The sequence below is a fragment of the Symphalangus syndactylus genome, chromosome 15 (assembly GCF_028878055.3).
Source record: "Symphalangus syndactylus isolate Jambi chromosome 15, NHGRI_mSymSyn1-v2.1_pri, whole genome shotgun sequence".
In the NCBI taxonomy this organism is placed as follows: Eukaryota; Metazoa; Chordata; class Mammalia; order Primates; family Hylobatidae; genus Symphalangus; species Symphalangus syndactylus.
In genome coordinates, this window is record NC_072437.2 from 80,753,663 (window position 1) to 80,771,685 (window position 18,023).

Below are 18,023 nucleotides of genomic sequence, written 5' to 3' on the forward strand. Positions count from 1 at the left end.
AGCAAAACAAAGAGTGATTACAATTACTATGGCTGGGTTAGATACATGCAGGCATAAAATTAGCTATATACATTTCTGGTTTCTATTGAATAATTGCACTTTCTTCCTATAATTTAGTCAACAAATAATTGACCCACCCTTTTGAAATCTTTATGTCCTGTATTAAACACATACACACACACACACACACACACACAAAGTTGAAAATAGGAAGTGTGCAAAACAAATGGGTTTTCCAGCTTTTTTTTTTTTTAGTGTGATAATGAAGCAAGTGATTTCAAAGGTGGCATACAGACACTAATAAGTAAGACCTTTCTAACAGCAGGGGCTATGAAAATACTGTACTGAGTAGCCACAAGGGGATCCCGTTCACGAGGGTTTCCCTGTTGGCAGAAAACAGTCTCATGGGTGACATGAAAATGTTCCCAGGTAGACAGGCCAGGATAGACCATGGTGCCCTCCTCTACTCTGCAAGGATGAAACTTCCTTCTTGTCTCATACCATCCTATCTTCTTCTCCCTCCTCATCTTACATCACTTCCAGTCTTCCTTCCTGCCCGCCACCCCTACCCCCCACAACCCCTTTGTACAGTTCTTCTGTACAGCCTGTGCCTTAGGCCTCCGCATGGCCTCACTCTTCGCTTACCTGTGCTGAAAGGCTGGAGGAGCCCAGAAGCAGATGTAAGAATAACCACACCCTTTGTTTACTAAGAAGCTCCAGAGAATACAGAAGGTCTAGCAAAAACGTTTCCTTTCTGGGAAAAGGTTTACAGATTCCGCCAGCTACTTTGGACATTTCCACTCCTCCTCTGGGCTGAACAGAATAAACAATGTGATTCTGACCTATAACCCCAAGAGGACTGCTGTCTCATTTATTAAAAACTCCATTTAATTTCATAGTGTATCAATGTGACTTCCGTAAAAGGAGGATTTTTTTTTAAAAAGGAAAGAGCCCTAAATATAAATGACAAATAAGCATTTTCTTTCTAAGTAGTCACCCTGACATTCTAGGTACTTCTTCTACAATTATGGATCTCAGTGTCTTCATCTGTAATATGGGACTGTTTGACTGGATTATCTCTTGGACTGCTAGAATTCCAAGACTCCAGGATTCCATGCTGATGTTGCTCAGAACAAACTGACACACGAAAGACATAAAGTTTTATAAGTGACAGAGATGACTCTGTTTATTCTGTCAATCATCAGAGAGTTTCACAAGTATGATCCCCATTTTACAGAAAACAAAGTAAGGCTTAAAGTGCTTAAGTAAAACTCCTAACATTCCAAATCAAACAGATGGCAGAGTCAGCATGAGGGCCCAGGTCTTTGCCTCAGTATTTAAACATGTATTAAATGTGACTATTTCAAAGTTTCCATCTAGAATGACCCAACCTGATTATTCATCTAATACATGCCACTACTTCTTAAAATGTACTTTACCCTTAAAAAAATCAAGATGGGTCCTGCCGATCAATTCTAAAGAAGATCCAGAACAGAATGGTTTTCAACATCATCATCATTAAAATAACATATTGGCCTCCAAGGTGAATATACTAGAAAAAGAAATATTGGCAATGGGAATATTGGCATGCTTTTGCTTTTATTTAATCTCATTCCGTACATCGGCTTCATCTGTTTCTTTCCTGGCCTGGCCCTCGCTATTATTTGCCAACACAGGATGATTTAAGGCTGAAACCACTCAGGACTGCAAACCCTGAAATGAGAGCCCTGTGAATTATAATCAGCAGATGTTTCCCACAAATGAGAAGAGAAGTCTAGTGCTTGCATTCTCTTTAGTTGTTAACAGACTTCTGTTTTCTTTCTGAAGGCTAAGTAAATAAATACATGTCCAGAAATGGGGACAGAAGATACCACTCTTGTACAACGTATTTTAATATACAGCAAGAGTTGCTTTGTTTTTTTCTGAGACGTCAGTATGAGGAGACTATGAGGTTTAATGAAATCTGCATGGCAAGTGCAGTAGCTTGAAAAGAGCTTAGAAAGGAATCAACACATAAATTATGTTGGACCCGAAAGGATTGGAGATTCAGTATTTGAGAGGAGAAAGTAAGGAAGGATTAGACTTTAAGAAAAGAAAAAGAACCCATTACTTTTTTAACAATATATGTACAGATGGAAGTTGTTTTCTCTAACAGCACAAGAGCATATGATGTACTCGCTCGTTAAAGCAAACACACAAACTGAAAATCGAGGAAGACACAAACACAGGAAGACAAAGGGGAGAAGGCAGCGCAACCCGAAGAGTCAGTTCCATGCCCTGTTAGGAAAAGCCGCCCCTGTGAGCTTCAGAGATAATGAGTTGTAATTCTACTCAGCGCAAAGAGGAGGACTGCTTAAATCACAGCAAGAAAGAATCCAATTACGTATACAGTAGAACTTTATTATCAAAACTGTACTGAAACGACAGGAAGGAAGGTTATTCATCGCAGACCTAGGCCCTGTCTGGCTCCTCCCTGTGTTGCCGGCTCCAAGCAGAGAGTGGCCACAGCCAAGGCTCGGCAAAGGTTTCTTTTCGGTTGTCTGTTCCCAATTGGACGAGATGAAAACAAACAAACAAAAATCGTGTTTACTGATTCACAGGCCAGTGTTTTATCAATTGGATGAGCATTTTTCAGAAGGCAGGTTGGGGCTTTGTGTTCAGGATTTCAGAGGCATGGCAGTTGAATTAATTAAAGCACTCATTCATTTGAATTAAAGCATTCATTCAGCATTTCCTGGGCACGTACGACTGCCAGGATCCGGAGTTACAGAGGTAACAGTAGTAAGTTCCCCACTTGAGTTTGAGGAGAGGATAAAGGATGGGAACCAAACTCAGCAAAAGAATCAGGACACATGAGCTGAGGCTCAGAGGACACAGAGAGAGTCCAGGAAGGGAATTGCTGGGAGAGAGCCTGGTAGGCCTGGGGAATTCCAAACAATTTTTCATGGCTTTTTCATGGTGTGCATCTGGCAGTGTGGCCACAATGTCTGGAGAGTCTGCAGGAATTAGATCAGATCAGAGGGACCCTGCTGTTCAAGCTAGTGAGTTTCAACTTTGCTCTCCCTGGAACTCAGAGTCAGAGATGCACCCAGCCAGGCTCCCGGTGCCTGGGCCGCCCTTCCTCACTCCTTCTCTCTTTGTCTGCTGCCCGCTAGCCATGGCTTGCTCCTTTTCTGCCCTTTCTAGTCAATGCCTCAGTTAAGAGTCTCATATTTGAGATGAGAACTTGATTTCATTTGAAAGAAAGGCAGTTGAGGCCTCTTGCCAGGCAAGGCTGGGCATACTAACCAGGTTAGGTGTGGGCAGGGAGAAGGGACAGAGAGAAGTTGTCAGTACTAGGAACAAGTCTGGTCTGGAAGGAAGAACATAGTGTTTTAAGAAAATAGTAAGAGAAAGAGGGGGTAATCAGGCTAAATGGTTGCATTACAGGTGTAGTCCTGGGCTGAGGGTGTCCTGACAAAGTGGCTGAACACAGAGATTATTAGCAGCAGATAAAACACAGGTCCAGGTGGGGCAGCTGCCCAGAGGACTCTGTCTACAGGTCACAGGGCCTGCACCCCCTGGTCCAGGGTTCAGACCCAGCCCAGGGGAAATAAAGTTTGCAGGAACATCATGGAGTCACAAGTTGAGAAATACTAGGCCAACTGGAAGGTTACCTAAGCCAGGATTCAGGCAGGAGAAGCAAGACAGGATCCAGACAACAAAATAGAAGCCTAGGGTTTGGGGAAGGAGATAGACCCCTCAGTTATCAGACACGGAGCACAGGTCACAGCCTGACCAGCATAAAGCCTGCTTGGATGCTGAGTCTTAGAATGCAGGGCTCCAGAGCCCCCTTCCTCTTGCCTGACACCAGATGGACCATCAAGTCCAGGGACAGAGTGTGTGGGGCCACGTCCCAGGACTTGCGCAGGGCACAGAGACAGGCTGGAAGCGCTCTAACAAACATACAATTGTGCTGCTTCTTTTTCCAGAATTGCTGGGTTAAAATTACTGACCTATCATCACTCTGCAGAGAAGCCATGTGATACATGAGGACATTCTGTTTACCAGAAGTTTCCAGTGGAGAAACTTTTTCAGAAGTCTCCTATTGCAATTGACAAGTCTTGTTGTTCTATAATGTCATTAAATTTGTGAACTATTGAAGTAATGCTCTTTTTCATTCCATGTTTTCTTTTTTCAAGCATTCTTTAAAAACTGTTTTGTGAACAGCAGAGGAAAAGTGAACATTTAGAAATGGTGATCTTAAAGTCAAGGGATCTGGCACAGCTGGATGACCTAAGGCTGACCAGCTTTTTTTTTTTTTTTTTTTTTGACACGAGTCTTGCACTGTCAACCAGGCTGGCGTGCAATGGCACAATCTCAGCTCACTGCAAGCTCTGCCTCCCGGGTTCATGCCATTCTCTTGCCTGAGCCTCCTGAGTAGCTGGGACTACAGGCACCCGCCACCATGCCTGGCTAATTTTTTTTGTATTTTTAGTAGAGACGGAGTTTCACTGTGTTAGCCAGGATGGTCTCGATCTCCTGACCTCGTGATCCGCCCACCTCGGCCTCCCAAAGTGCTGGGATTATAGGCGTGAGCCACTGCACCTGGCCGGCTGACTGGCTTTTTAACCTCCCTGGGTTTCAGTGTCTTCACCAGGGGAAGGAGAACGTGAATACTAGATAGACATACTGGTCTTCATGGTTATCCAAGAAGAACACCTGGGTGAAGGCAGTATATCAAAGTGTGGAGACTTCAAGTCTGCAGTCATGCATTGGCTGTATGACTTTGGGAAATTCAACTAATCATTCTAAGCCTCATTTATAATATCTGTAAAATAAAGAGAATAATATTTACCTTTTAATGTTCTTGTGAGGATTAAATGGGATTAATAAAACAAAACCAAAGTGTTCAGCATAATGTCCAGCACATGGTAAATACTCAATAAATGGTAGCAATTACATACAGGATTAATAAATATGTTAATATTGTATAGAATATTTACATAACCTTATATAAATATGTTAGTAACATAGCAGACACACAATCATAATGATGATTAAAAAGTCTTTCATTTGACAAACATATGAGTGCCTACTAGGTGTGGAGTGTTTTGCTAGGTACTCTGCATTCAAAGACATTGCAATGTCCTTCCTTCACAGATGTGGAAATCTAGTGACTGAAACAACTTAGCAGAAAATACCAATACAGTAATGACACTTATTTTGAGACATTTAAATAAAGCGTGCAATGAAAACACTGAAAAGGGGACATCTAAACCAGTCTGGGGATAGGGTTTGTAAGAGTTGACTTGTGTCCCCCCAAAAGATACGTTAAAAGTCTTAATCCCCCATACCTATGAATGTGACTTTATTTAGAAATACTGTGTTTGCAGAGGTAATCAAGATAAGATTAGGTCATACTGCATTAGGATAGGCATGATCTAATATGACTGCTGCCCTTATAAGATGAGGAGAAAAGACACAGACACATAGGGAGAATGCAATGCGATCACCGGAGAGATGCACCTGCAAGTCAAGGATCACCCAGGATAGCCGGCAAACACCAGAAGCTAAGAGAAAGACATGAAACAGATTCTTCCCTGCATCCTCCAGCGAGAACAAGGCCCTGCCAACAGCTTAATTTCAGACTTTTGGCCCCCAGAACTGCAAGACAATACGTTTCTGTTATTTTAAGCCACCCAGTTTGTGGTAGTTTGATATAGCAGCCCTACCTAGAAAACAAATGGGGTTGAGGGTGGGGGTGGGGTGGGTGCCGGGGGAGTGTCAGGGAAGGAATCCCGGAGGGAGTGACAGCTGACCAGGTTCTTGAAAAGGATGACATCTGTATATGCAATGGGCATGTAAAAAGGTATCCCCAAAACACACTTATTGGGATCATAAATACAAAGATATTTCTAAATGTTCTCTTAGGAGAAATGTTCAAAACCAGTCCCCTGGAAGCAGAATAGCTCTTAGGTTTTCCCTTTGTGAAATAAACTCTGAAGACGGTTACATATTTGTTAAGAACAAATTAACCACACAGATTATGTTAACATAACAGAATACTTTATGAGTGAATGCCTACAAACTAGATCTTTAAGAAAGTGAAATTGAAAATGCTTTTGTAATCTTTCCAAAGAGTTTCAAAGGCAGTGAGGTATGTTTTTCATTTAAACCTAAGATGTATATCCAGAGTGAGTTCCTGGTGCCCTGCCGTGCACACTTTATAAACAAAGACTTAATTCCATCAATAAAACCCTCTGTCTCCTTTGACCAGGATGCAACACTGGCAGAACTGAGTAATGCAGCCGTCAACAGCTATTCTAAGTATTGTTGACTTGGGTGAGGAGATTTGTGTCCATGTTTGAAAATATGACATGACATGAAGCAAAGAGAATTTCAAAACTGACCAAAGCTGGTACGGAGAAAAACTGACTGCTCAAAGAACTCCATCAGATCTTTCCAGCAATCTGTGCATGGAGCATGCACTTGAAAAGCAAGTGTGTTTTGAGTGAGCAGGAGGTAAGGGCTCATCAAAGGTTCTGTAAAATTCACTCACACTGTGGGCCAGGAATTCAAGGGCAGAGCGGTTTCTGTGCAGAGGACTGGGTTGACACAGTCAGAGCAAGCTGCTCCATGTTTTCTGGACCTGCTGAAACACACTCTTAAAGACACAGTGGGCCTCACAGCTGAGCCATGAAAACCATGCTGGCATATGACAACCAGGTGTGGAGGGGTTCATTTTGACAAGCAGGCAACGGACACTGGCCCTAACCAAAGATTAGGAAATTCCAAAGCTGAAAGCAACCTGGGCATTACCTAGTCCTACCGTCTTGATTTAGAGATGAGAAAATGGATGCCCAGAGAAGTGAAGTGATTTGCCCAAAGTTACACAGCTAGTTAAGAGGAGAGCTGGAATTAGAATCAAGAGTCCTGCCGCTTCTTCACCGTGCACCTGAGTTCTCTGTTTCTCCAGCATGCCTTCCTTTGGATGCCTCTAGTGACACTGCACTCACTAGCTCCTGACATTGCCCATTCCTTTTTTTAACAGTTTTCAAAGTGAGAAATTTATCCCTAATATGTTGACTTCGGACCTGATAACCTGTAGTTAAATCCATTGTCTTTATTCAGTACTCCTGGGTTCCTGTAACAAGTCTGATTCTCTTTCCCACTGTTCCTGGTCAAATCCATAAAGAAAGCTCACAATAATACCTGACTCTTCTCCCATTCAGCCTCAGCACCCTCTTCCTTCAGTCCTTCCATGAACTAAAATCCACCTTTTCTGACATCTAAAAATTCTAAAAATCCACCTTTTCTGACGTCCAGGGTTATCCACAGAAAGAGGCCAGGAAGAAGCTGATCAACCTATTAATGGTGGTCTCTATCTTTCTTAGTTCTGAACTTGTAAGTATATATTTTACTAAGTTGTTACGTTATGATTAAAAAGCAATGGTCATGTTTACTCCTTGCTTTGTGACAGGCCTGTGCTGAAAGCTTCATGTCATCTCATGTCATCTCTTTGGCAGTCCCATCACAAAGTTGACAAATGCTAAGTGACCTCATTCTACTAAAACACACACGTCTTGTCTCTCTGCAGAAAGATGCTCTCATGCAACTTTGCAGTTGACATTTTGAAACTAAATGAAGGATTTTGCATTTTCCATTCAATTTTCCAAAATCTGTCTTCTTAGTTCTCCTCCTGTCTTGAATTTCTCCTCCCTTGTCCTCAATAGCTATAATGGCTAGACAACCCTCTCTTAAAGTTCCTGTTCCTTCTAATTCACCAGCAAATTTCTTCCTGCAGGACAGATTCAGCCACAGAGGGCAAGAAGATCCTCGTGTTGCCACATTTGGAAGGTGAACCATTAGCTGCCTTCCTGGCAGATGCCTACTGGGGGTCTGGAGCTTGGAGGTGACACACGGAACATGTCCTCCTCCACTTCCTCACTCTGTCCAGGTAGTTGTTGCTTTGCTCTCACCACAGCATTATTTCTGTTCTTTCCCCTCTCTACCTTCACCCCTTGGTGTGTACCAGGTTCCCTGCACCCTCAGGTTTGTGAACTGTAGCATGTGCTTATAGAAATATCTTCTTGGGCCGGGCGCAGTGGCTCATGCCTGTAATCCCAGCACTTTGGGAGGCCGAGGCGGGTAGATCACGAGGTCCAGAGATCGAGACCATCCTGGCTAACACGGTGAAACCCCGTCTCTACTGAGAGTACAAAAAATTAGCCGGGCGTGGTGGCGGGCGCCTGTAGTCTCAGCTGCTCAGGAGGCTGAGGCAGGAGAATGGCATAAACCCAGGAGGCGGAGCTTGCAGTGAGCCGAGATTGCGCCACTGCACTCCAGCCTGGGCAACAGAGCGAGACTCTGTCTCAGAAAAAAAAAAAAAAAAAAAAGAAATATCTTCTTAAGCAAATCTTCTTAGACTCCTTCCCCAACACTGATTTCTTCTGAATCCTCTGTTGTAAATTTCCAGTTTTAAGGGCCATTGCCAGGTCTCAGGGATGCACATGGGGTTACTGTCAATTCCTTAGGCTGCAGGCTCATGTGTACCAAGTTATTTTCCCTGCTCCCTCTCACTTGTTTCTCCATCTTGTCTGAATGTACTCCACAGCAAACTGCTTACAGGATTCTAGGCATCTGTCCTACTCTACTCCTCTTAGACACTTTTGGGTTAAGTAACTTTAGGGCTTGGTTGTTTCTTTTAATGGCACCACTCCTTCCCTCAGTCCTGGTTTAAAACCTCTATAGGTAACCACGTCTAGTGACCTGCCAAACCCTTTCAGATGGAGCCACCTTAGAAAGGATTTCTATATCATTGTCTTTTTTGTTCCCATTGCTAATTTAGGTCCTCATTAGCTCTCATCTGGAGTACTGCGAAAGACTTTCTGTCCCCATAAACTGTAGCTTCTATATCCCCCCGTCCCCACTCCCTTCTGCCCTTCCTCCCTCCACCTCCTCCCTGCATGCCCTTCTCACACCCCTGGAACTGGGATCAACCAGCGATGCACATGGGAGAACCATGAGAACAGGCCCTAATTGGGGCCTCTAAATTACTTCTTTCAGACTTCTTTTCATATCCCTATCTCATTAGCCGATGATTAATTTTCTTTCTGTACGATGTTATGTGACTTTGTACAGCAGGACTGTTATATAATGATAGGGAGGGAGAAAAGGACTGAATTGGCTCTTGGTGTTCTCTGCTTTGTCCTAGCTGACAAGCTCATGGTGCGGGAGCAGGCAGTAGGGGCAAAAAATTATTAAATCTTGAGAAATATTTCTGAACATTCAGTCAAGCCCCCTAAGAAGCCTTTAATTTTTATACATCTACTTCTATCTTTCTGAGGAGTGGGGACACTCCAAATATATGTTGAAAGACTAAATAAATTATAATTTCTTTCTGGCATTCAATGCCTCCTTGCTCTATAGAACTTTCTCTTTATTTGAAGTCAGGTAATAGCCTGGTGACACCATATAGATATAAAGCCCACTATAGACAGTATTTATAACAGCAGAGATGGTAATTCACAGCATGTAAATGTCTTTATAGAAAACTTCCCTTTGAAACTTGCATCTTTCTGAGACAATATGCAAGTGTTAACCTTTTGATTTTATTTATCAACCTTCATTTCTGTTTACAAAGGCATGTGAGAGATAGGTAACGTCTCATAAATTTTAAAAAGAACAAAGAAAAACATTCAATATTTAGTTTCAGAGAAAACATTCACATCATATTATTTTAAACAATTTATGTAGGTTTCAATTTAAACTTACTGCTTGAAGGGACTGAAACAACACAGAACTGGTCTCTTTAAATAATATCAGTATATAGCTGTAGACTGGGAAAGACAAAAATAGACCCTGTTTTAAAGGTAAACACATCATGAATATTCCTAAAGGGAACTGCAAATTGTGTGTGGTTTGTAAATCATAGACTGATCTAATATTAATTTAATTTTTCTACTAGACTGTGTGGGCAAGGAGAACAGGTAACATAACTATCACTTATCTCAGGGTCCAACATTGCCCTTGGCATATAGTATCCTCTTCAACAAGTATCAGTTAAATGAACGAAAGAAATTATAAAATTTACAGAATTTACAGAGTTCATCCTAAAGAGACAAGACAAAGTAGTATTTGGTTGTTGAATCCACAATGTCACAGCATAAATTCATATATGATTCTAAGCAAATGACATGTGGTATTCTTTCTATTTGTCTTATTAAGTGAATAGTAAGAGCCATAAGGGTTCTTGTTAGTAATTCCTTTATTATAGTTGGAAAATTATGGTGATGATGACTTACATTTCACAGATAATGAGGCTAAGAGGCACAAGGTATTAGGGTGTGTTCACAGAATAAATGGACAGAATTGGTCTTTGAATGCTTGTTAATATGGCATCTGGAAGGCAGATCTCATGCTTCCCTTTCCTTCTAGCTACAAGAACCCAGACCTGAGATCAAAGGATAACACAGAGGGGCAGTAGGGTAAGTATAGTCTCATCTAAATCCACACAAGGTCATCTCATACCATTCAGCTTGGGAGTGCTTGAAAAATTCAGGACAGGAACAGGAACAGGAGAGGACATCATAATCCCATGCCTCAGGGGATACTACAACCTAACAGGAACATAACTGAAAAGCAAGCTAACCAAAACAAGTTTACAGAAGAGGCAAAAATAAAATTTCACTCATTTGCTATTAAAATTTTAAATAGGAAGCATAAACCATATGCAATAAACTCAATCTTCACTTCTATATTATGGTGAATTAGTGAATTAAGGGAAAAAGAGAAAATACAGGAACTGTAGATTCTGAGTAGAGATTAGAAATAAAAGGAAGAAATAAAGTTGAAGATGGAAGAAAGGAAGTAAGTCAGAGGGAGAGGCAGCAGCAGACAGATGGAGGGACCATCCGAGTTCTAGTTCAAGGGTAGACTAACAGAAACTGTGCCTCAGTTCTTCATCTGCAAAAAAAAGAACTAAAAAGAGTATTTACCCTGACAGCATTGTTCTGAGGATTAGTATTACGAATTAAAATATGTACAAGGCTTCAAAGAATACCTGGTACAGAGTAAGCACTCAACACATATTACTATCACTTTGATAAACATTACATCATTTGTGTGTGTGAGTGTATGCATGTGTATATCAGAGTGTATATGTGCTACAAGACTGCTTTCATGTCCTTCCTTTAAAAAAAAAAAAAAGCATATCCTACTTCTCGGTGGCTTTTTAAGTTCATGTTTTATTATCTGTCCTCACTTCTTTGGGTGGAAACCAGGAGGCCTTCTAGGAAAACAACTGAGGAGACAGTGCCATATAGTTTGTCTACAAAAGAAACTTCTCCAAGGGAAATCAGAAACCTCCCCTTCCTTCTCTCCCAGGACCTAAGATATTTTTCATGCCTGGAAATGAGAGTTGCAGCATTGGGAGCTGTTTCCTCTCTGCTTTTTCTGCCAGGAAGATTAGGTGTTGTACCCGACACACCAACTGCACTTGTTCATATGTTTGGCATACCCGCTTTCCCCTTCAACTGAGTTTTCCCTTTGTAATTCTATTTTATTCATCCAAATGATTATATCTATTTTGAGCTTTTTTACCCACACACATACACATACACACACGCGTGCATACACACACACACACACACGTGTCTTTTTAATAAATTAAAACTGAGCAGCACCAGACTTTTAAAAATACTTCATTACATCCGAGGCCCTGGACAGATTTACTTATTTACATGTTGTTTTGCATTTTAATTTAGAAAGCACCAATGCCAACCCATACTCCCCCATAGCTTGTCATTTCTGGCAACATCCTGAGTAATTCCAGGGGCGAATTTTTCAGAGAAGTAAGCTAAGAGGGAATAATTTAACTAACAAATTGCCATTTAAAACTAATTTATCCTTTTGAGCTGAGTGCAGTATACTTGGAGGAGCATTCCTTAATAACTTGTTTGGATAATGTTTTTCTCCACAGTGTTGATCCCTCAACATTAGAAACTCGGAGAGCTAATTTCTCACATGAAAAACATACCCCAAACTTTTCTTCTGGAAAGGTCAAGATCAAAAGCAGAGACTATCCCCCAGATTTTTCATTTTCTCCCTTCCCTCCCCCGCCCCTTCCTTTCCTTTCTTTCGCAGAAACTATCCCCCAGATTTTTCATTTTCTTTCTTTCCTTTCTTCCTCCCTCCCTCCCTCCCTTTCCTTCCTTCCTTCTTTTTTTTTTTTTTTTTTGGAAACAGGGTCTCATTCTGTCACCCAGGCTGGAGTGCAGCAGCTCCATCACAGCTCATTGCAGCCTCAACCTCCTGGGCTGGAGTGATTCTCCTGCCTCAGCCTCCCAAATAGCTGGGACTACAGGTGTGTGCCACCATACCTGGCTAATTTGTATATTTTTTGTAGAGATGGGGTTTCACCATGTTGCCCAGGTTGGTCTCAAAATCCTGGGCTCAAGTGATCCTCCTGCCTCAGCCTCCCAAATGTTGGGGTTATGGGCATGAGCCACTGTGCCCAGAAAGGATTTTTCATTTTCAATTAAGTATTTTCCGCCCAGTTGTAACTTCAAAGAACGTTAGGTACTTCATTCAGGGGTCTACATTTCATTCTTATTCACAGAAGCATCTAGTTTTGAATTGTTACTATGCTTTTATGCAGTGCTATATTTTCAAAATCCTTTTTTAGTCATTTAAAAAGCTGGTCCTCATTATATCTCCACAAGATTTTTCCCCCTCCACAGATGAAGAAGGAAGTTGAGGTTTGGCAGACTGAAGACATCTGCCCACAGTGTCACTGGAATCACAGGGAAATAGGCTGTGGTTCACGCTATCCTGCTGAGGATGAGAACCTACTTGTTTGTAGTCTCCAGGGTGGTAAAGAGCAGAGGGGGAGAAGCAGGACGCACAGTATTCAGGGTTTAGCTGAATGTCAAGTTCAGCTTCCTCATCTCAGATGTGAGGCTGCAACCTGCCTGCTTACTTCACATTGTTATTATGAGTGCCAAACTGTATGATGGACGTTTATGTGCCAGCAATTTACAAACAAGCAATCAACACACAAATGTAAATTATAGTCAGCATTTTTTCCTATTTTGGTGGCTTCTGAGACTCTACAATGGTGCCAAGTGCCCACCTCGTCCAGAAAGAGAATTCAATATATTCAGTGTATTACTGTGTTTTAACAAGTATACAGAAGTGTGACAGGTGAGAGGGAGAGAGGGAGAAAAAGAAGGGGGTGGGGGGGAGAGAGAGAGAGAGAGAGAGAGTGAGAGAGTGTGTCTACGTATGTGTGTATCCTCAATGCTTGCAATCCATGGTTCTCAGCAGAACTGTGCCATTCTCCATGTTAGGGTCAGCCAGTTTTTATAGTTGGAAAAATTGAGAAGCAGAGTGGCATACTGCCCTAGGTCCTTCTAAGATATTTGCTCATTCAACATGTATTAATTACATACAAGTTTGCTAGGCAAGACGCTGGGGGCATAGAGGTAAGTCAGGATCCCTGGCCCTAAGGTGCCCCCAGTCCCCAGTGATGCAGATACCTGGGCACATAGCTGTGTTAGAAAGTGGCAGTGTTATTAGCAAGGCACACAAAGTACCTATATCATCATCCTGAAAAGAGCCTGACCATACTCTGAATTGTATGTGGTCTTCCTCAGTGAAAGTATCTATTTAGCTAAGCCACTGTATCCCCAAAGCCAAGCACAGAGCATTTTGTAAATACATACCCAGGTCAGAGAGTGGCTACCCCATGGGCCCCAGCCACACTTTCAATAGCAGTCATTTTTCCTGCATTTATCAAAAGACAGTTTGGGGGCAGAGGATTGTTTGGTGTTGTATTATTTATCTTTATCTATATTATTATTTACCTTTCTCCTCTTCCTAACACAGGAACATTCCAGATCAGTAGGCCTCTTGCAAGCTGAGTCTATACCAAAAGTGCACACGTTGTGGAAGACTGAGGTTATAAAGGATAAATCTGTCACAGAGACAGAGTACAAGGGCTGGCTAATCTATATTTGCTTGTTGTAACTGAACAAGGAATTTACATTTGCCAGAATAGCAGAAAAGAAATATTAGCTTGGGCATTCATGCCCTTATTCAATTTTTTTTTTTACTATAACAAAAACAGATCTTCACATTTTTTCAAATACATTTGGTCAGTCAGTCAAAAGAATTTGAAAAGCATATCACAAGTATTTAACTTCCTTCTATCAGAGAGTGATGGGACAGAGACATGAGGGAAGTGAATCATTTCAGCATAAAGCTTTTGTTAAGCAGAGCTAAGTTAAACTGAACTAAAATAGAATAAATTGGATGTATGAAGTGTGCTTTATGGGAACTTATCCTGGGACCTCTTCTGTTCAGTGTCTTTTCTTGATGTCTTGAACAAAGATCGCTAAAATACACTCACTAAATAATCACCATCAACAAGTACTTGTGTTGAAGGCATGTCAGGTGCTAAGAACACAGAAAGGTTGAAGACAAGTGTTTAGGCTTCATGCTTCAAGAGGGACAGGAACTTTCAGAGTAAATTAAACTGACAAAAAAGTACTTTAAGTTATTGAAAACCTTGCTAAAATGAAATTAAAGAGCTGAAACTCTATCCAGAATTACATGACTGACACAGTCACAGTAGATTAGAACAGAAAGTCATACATGTAAGAGGTAAATCCTAATTCCACAGGATAATGTCAGAGAAATCAGGTCCTATAAAGCATCCCTCACACTGTTCCCCTTGGCCACCATCTGTCAAGAAATGGTACCAGGCCAGCTCTTGTTATTACCATAAGAAGCAGAGAGATACGAGTTGGGAGGATCCAGGTCAGATGGACTCCTACCAACCTCTTCCAACTGAAATCTGGGCACTTCTACCCTGGCCTCACCCCTCCACACCTTGCTTGGCTGGCCTGCCTTGCACTGGCCTCACCTGTGACCATGCACACCAGCTACCTCTTGGACAGACTTTATACCAGCCTGACCAGAAGGTTTTCTTAGCTATGATGCTCACTGCTCAATTTTTCCTTTTGTCCCTGCTATAGTTTGTATTATAAATTTCATGGTTAGAAATTTAAAGTTGCCCCACAACAGTCCCTGACTGTTGTGGGGTGGGGGGAGGGGGGAGGGACAGCATTAGGAGATATACCTAATGCTAAATGACGAGTGAATGGGTGCAGCACACCAACATGGCACATGGATACATATGTAACAAACCTGCACATTATGCACATGTACCCTAAAACCTAAAGTATAACAATAATAAAAAAAAAGAAATTTAATGTTGCCAAGCATTAAGAGGTGAGGCTTTTCAAAGGTGACTAGACTATGAGGGAGGTTATGCCCTCGTGAAAGGATTAATGCTTTTACCATGGGAGTGGATTAGTTACTGTAGGAGTGGGTTAGTTATTGTGAGAGCGGGCTCCTGATAAAAAGATAAGGTCAGTCCCCACTCTCTCTCTGTCTCACATGCTTACTTGCTTTTCTGCTTTCTACCATGGAATGATGCAACAAGAAGGCCCTCACCAGATGGCTGAGCAGATGCTGGCACCATGCCCTTGGACTTCCCAATCTCTAGAACCATGAGCCAAATAAATCTCTTTTCTTTATAAATTACCCAGTCTGTGGTACTCTGTTATAGCAGCATAATGAACTAAGATACTCCCCACCTCACATTTGTGATTGTTTTGGATCGCTTTCCCACCAACAAAACTCCTAGATATGATCCCTTTTTTTCTTGAGTGAATTACCCTCTGAGTAAAAATCTAGCTTTTGGGATGCCAGATGAATTGTGGAAGAAGGTATGGGAAAAGGTAGGGTAATTATTTTAACCAAGTATTATAGGCACCAGGCGAGGTGCTAGGCATTTTTGCATACCTTATTTTATTTTATCTTCAGGGCAACAATGCAAGGGAAGTTAAGATATGGAGAAAGTCAAGTGTCAGCTAGAAGCAGAAGAGTAGGAACTTACACTCAGGTCAGTTCTATTGCAAAGCTTTTTTTGTTTCACCAGGGCTGTCAATGATAAAACCCTAAATTGGATGGATTATAGGGTCTGGCCAGAACACAGGACAAGATGGACCTTTAGCTGGTAAACACCAGTATGGCCATATCACAGTTTTAGGCCGGCATCTGTTCTGCTTGGTCAGTGCCCAAGACCTATCATTTGTTAAATATTTAGGCATCATTGTTGCCCATATCAAAATGAAATGTTTGGCAAATATCAAATGTTTGACTTTTACTCTGGCAAGGAGAGAGTAACAGTGACTGGATATGTTCTCCCACCTGAAACAACTAAAAAGCCAGATAAAGTATATGAAACATGGTTTTCAGATACTGGGCATGAGGTAATGCAAGACAATGATTCATGAAAGAAGTAAAACAAACAAAGTGAGCCATATGATTGCCCCAGCTTATTGCCGGGAGAGTTTCCGGGCTATAGCACAGGGAAGAGGAACTCTGGAAAAGTCTGACAGTCTCCCCGAGTAAAGAAATAGTTGGTAGTTTAGGATGGCAGCTTAGAGTTCATAGGGTGAAGTACCAGAGAGAAGAGAATTGCACACATGTGTGCACACAAACACATCTCTCCTTGGAGATATAAAGCAAGTCTTGAGTTGAGAACTAATCAGTGTATGTGTGTGATAAAATTACACGAAGCTGAAGAAAGAAACACCCAAAAGGTTTAGAAGGAATAATCCATAAAGATTACAAAAGACTATTCTCATCAGTTAGAGTAGAAAAGCCTCATAATTCATGAGGTTATTGGGTGGAATACTCAGAATGGTATCACCTTTGTAGTAGGACAAAATTAGCCCTAGACAAAAGGCTGCCGTGATCTCTCATAACAAAACTTAAAAGCAAGCCTCAAAAGGTTCAACTGCTTCCCAGTAACTTAAATGGGTCCTAAAATAAACTTCACGGATATGAGAATACAAAAATACCCAGCACCTAACAAGGTAAAATTAACAATGTCTGGTAACTAATGAAAAATTACCAGGTATGACAGGATAATTCCAAAACCTCTGAATATATTATTTTACATGTCAAAGGAATTAAGGATACAGATGGCATTAAGACTGCTAATCAGCTAACTTTATGACAGATTATTCTGGATTATTGATGGGGGCACAATATAATCACAAGAGTCCTAAAAAGGGGAAGAGGGAGGCAGAAGAGAATGTTGGAGTAATTTGATGTATGAAGAATTCAACTATCCATTACCAGTTTTGAAGATGGAAGAGAGCAAAGAGCCAAAAAACATAGGCAACATCTAGAGGATGGAAAAGGCAAAAAAAGTAGATTCTCCTCTGGAGCCTCCAGAAAGAAATGCAGCCCCCATGACATCTTGATTTTAGCCCAGTGAGATTTGCATGAGATTTCCAACCTACAGTAGTACTACAAGATAATAAATTTGTGTTGTTTTTAAGCCACTAAGTTTGTGGCTACTTGTTATAGCAATAGTAAAAAATGAATAAAAAGAGAAATTACACACCAAGCATACAAAGAAGCAGGAAAATGTGACCAATAATAATGAGAAAAATAAAACAGTAGAACAAAAAAATAAATAACACATAGATGACAGAATTAGTAGACAAAAATATTAAATATTCATAACTGTGTTCCATGTGTTCAAGAAGGCAGAAGGAAGATTTAACATATTAAATAGATGGAAGATTTAAAAAAGACTCAAGAATGTACTTGTAGGGATGAGAAGTACAATGTATGAGATAAAAAATCTACTTTATGAAATTAACAGCAGATTAGATGATTTATTAAAAAAGTTAGTAAACTCAAAGAAAAGCAATAGAAACTATTCAAATGAAACATGGAGAAAAAAGACAACAACAAAATGAACAGAACATAAAAGGGCTGTGGGACAACTGCAAGGAGTCTAATATATTTGTGATTAAATTACTTGAAGAGGGTGGGGCAAGAACAAATATTTGAAGAAATAATGGCTGAAGATTATCCAAATTTGATGGAAACTATAAGCTCACAGATCTAAGAAACTCGAGAATAAAAGGCACAAGAAACATGAGGGCACATCA

General features: G+C 41.0%; 1 protein-coding gene across 12 annotated transcripts in view; it reads right to left on the reverse strand.

Moving 5' to 3' along the window:
- The window catches only part of ENOX1 (ecto-NOX disulfide-thiol exchanger 1), a 597,973-nt gene that overhangs the window by 153,487 nt on the left and 426,463 nt on the right, over positions 1-18,023 (reverse strand). Inside the window, exon 1 of one of the 12 annotated variants that reach the window (XM_055244865.2) lies at positions 646-713. The exons of the other annotated variants lie outside the window; for them this stretch is intronic. The gene's annotated coding sequence lies outside the window, so the exon portion shown is untranslated. Of the gene's footprint in view, positions 1-645; positions 714-18,023 lie in introns of those variants that run through there. 12 annotated transcript variants of the gene reach the window in all.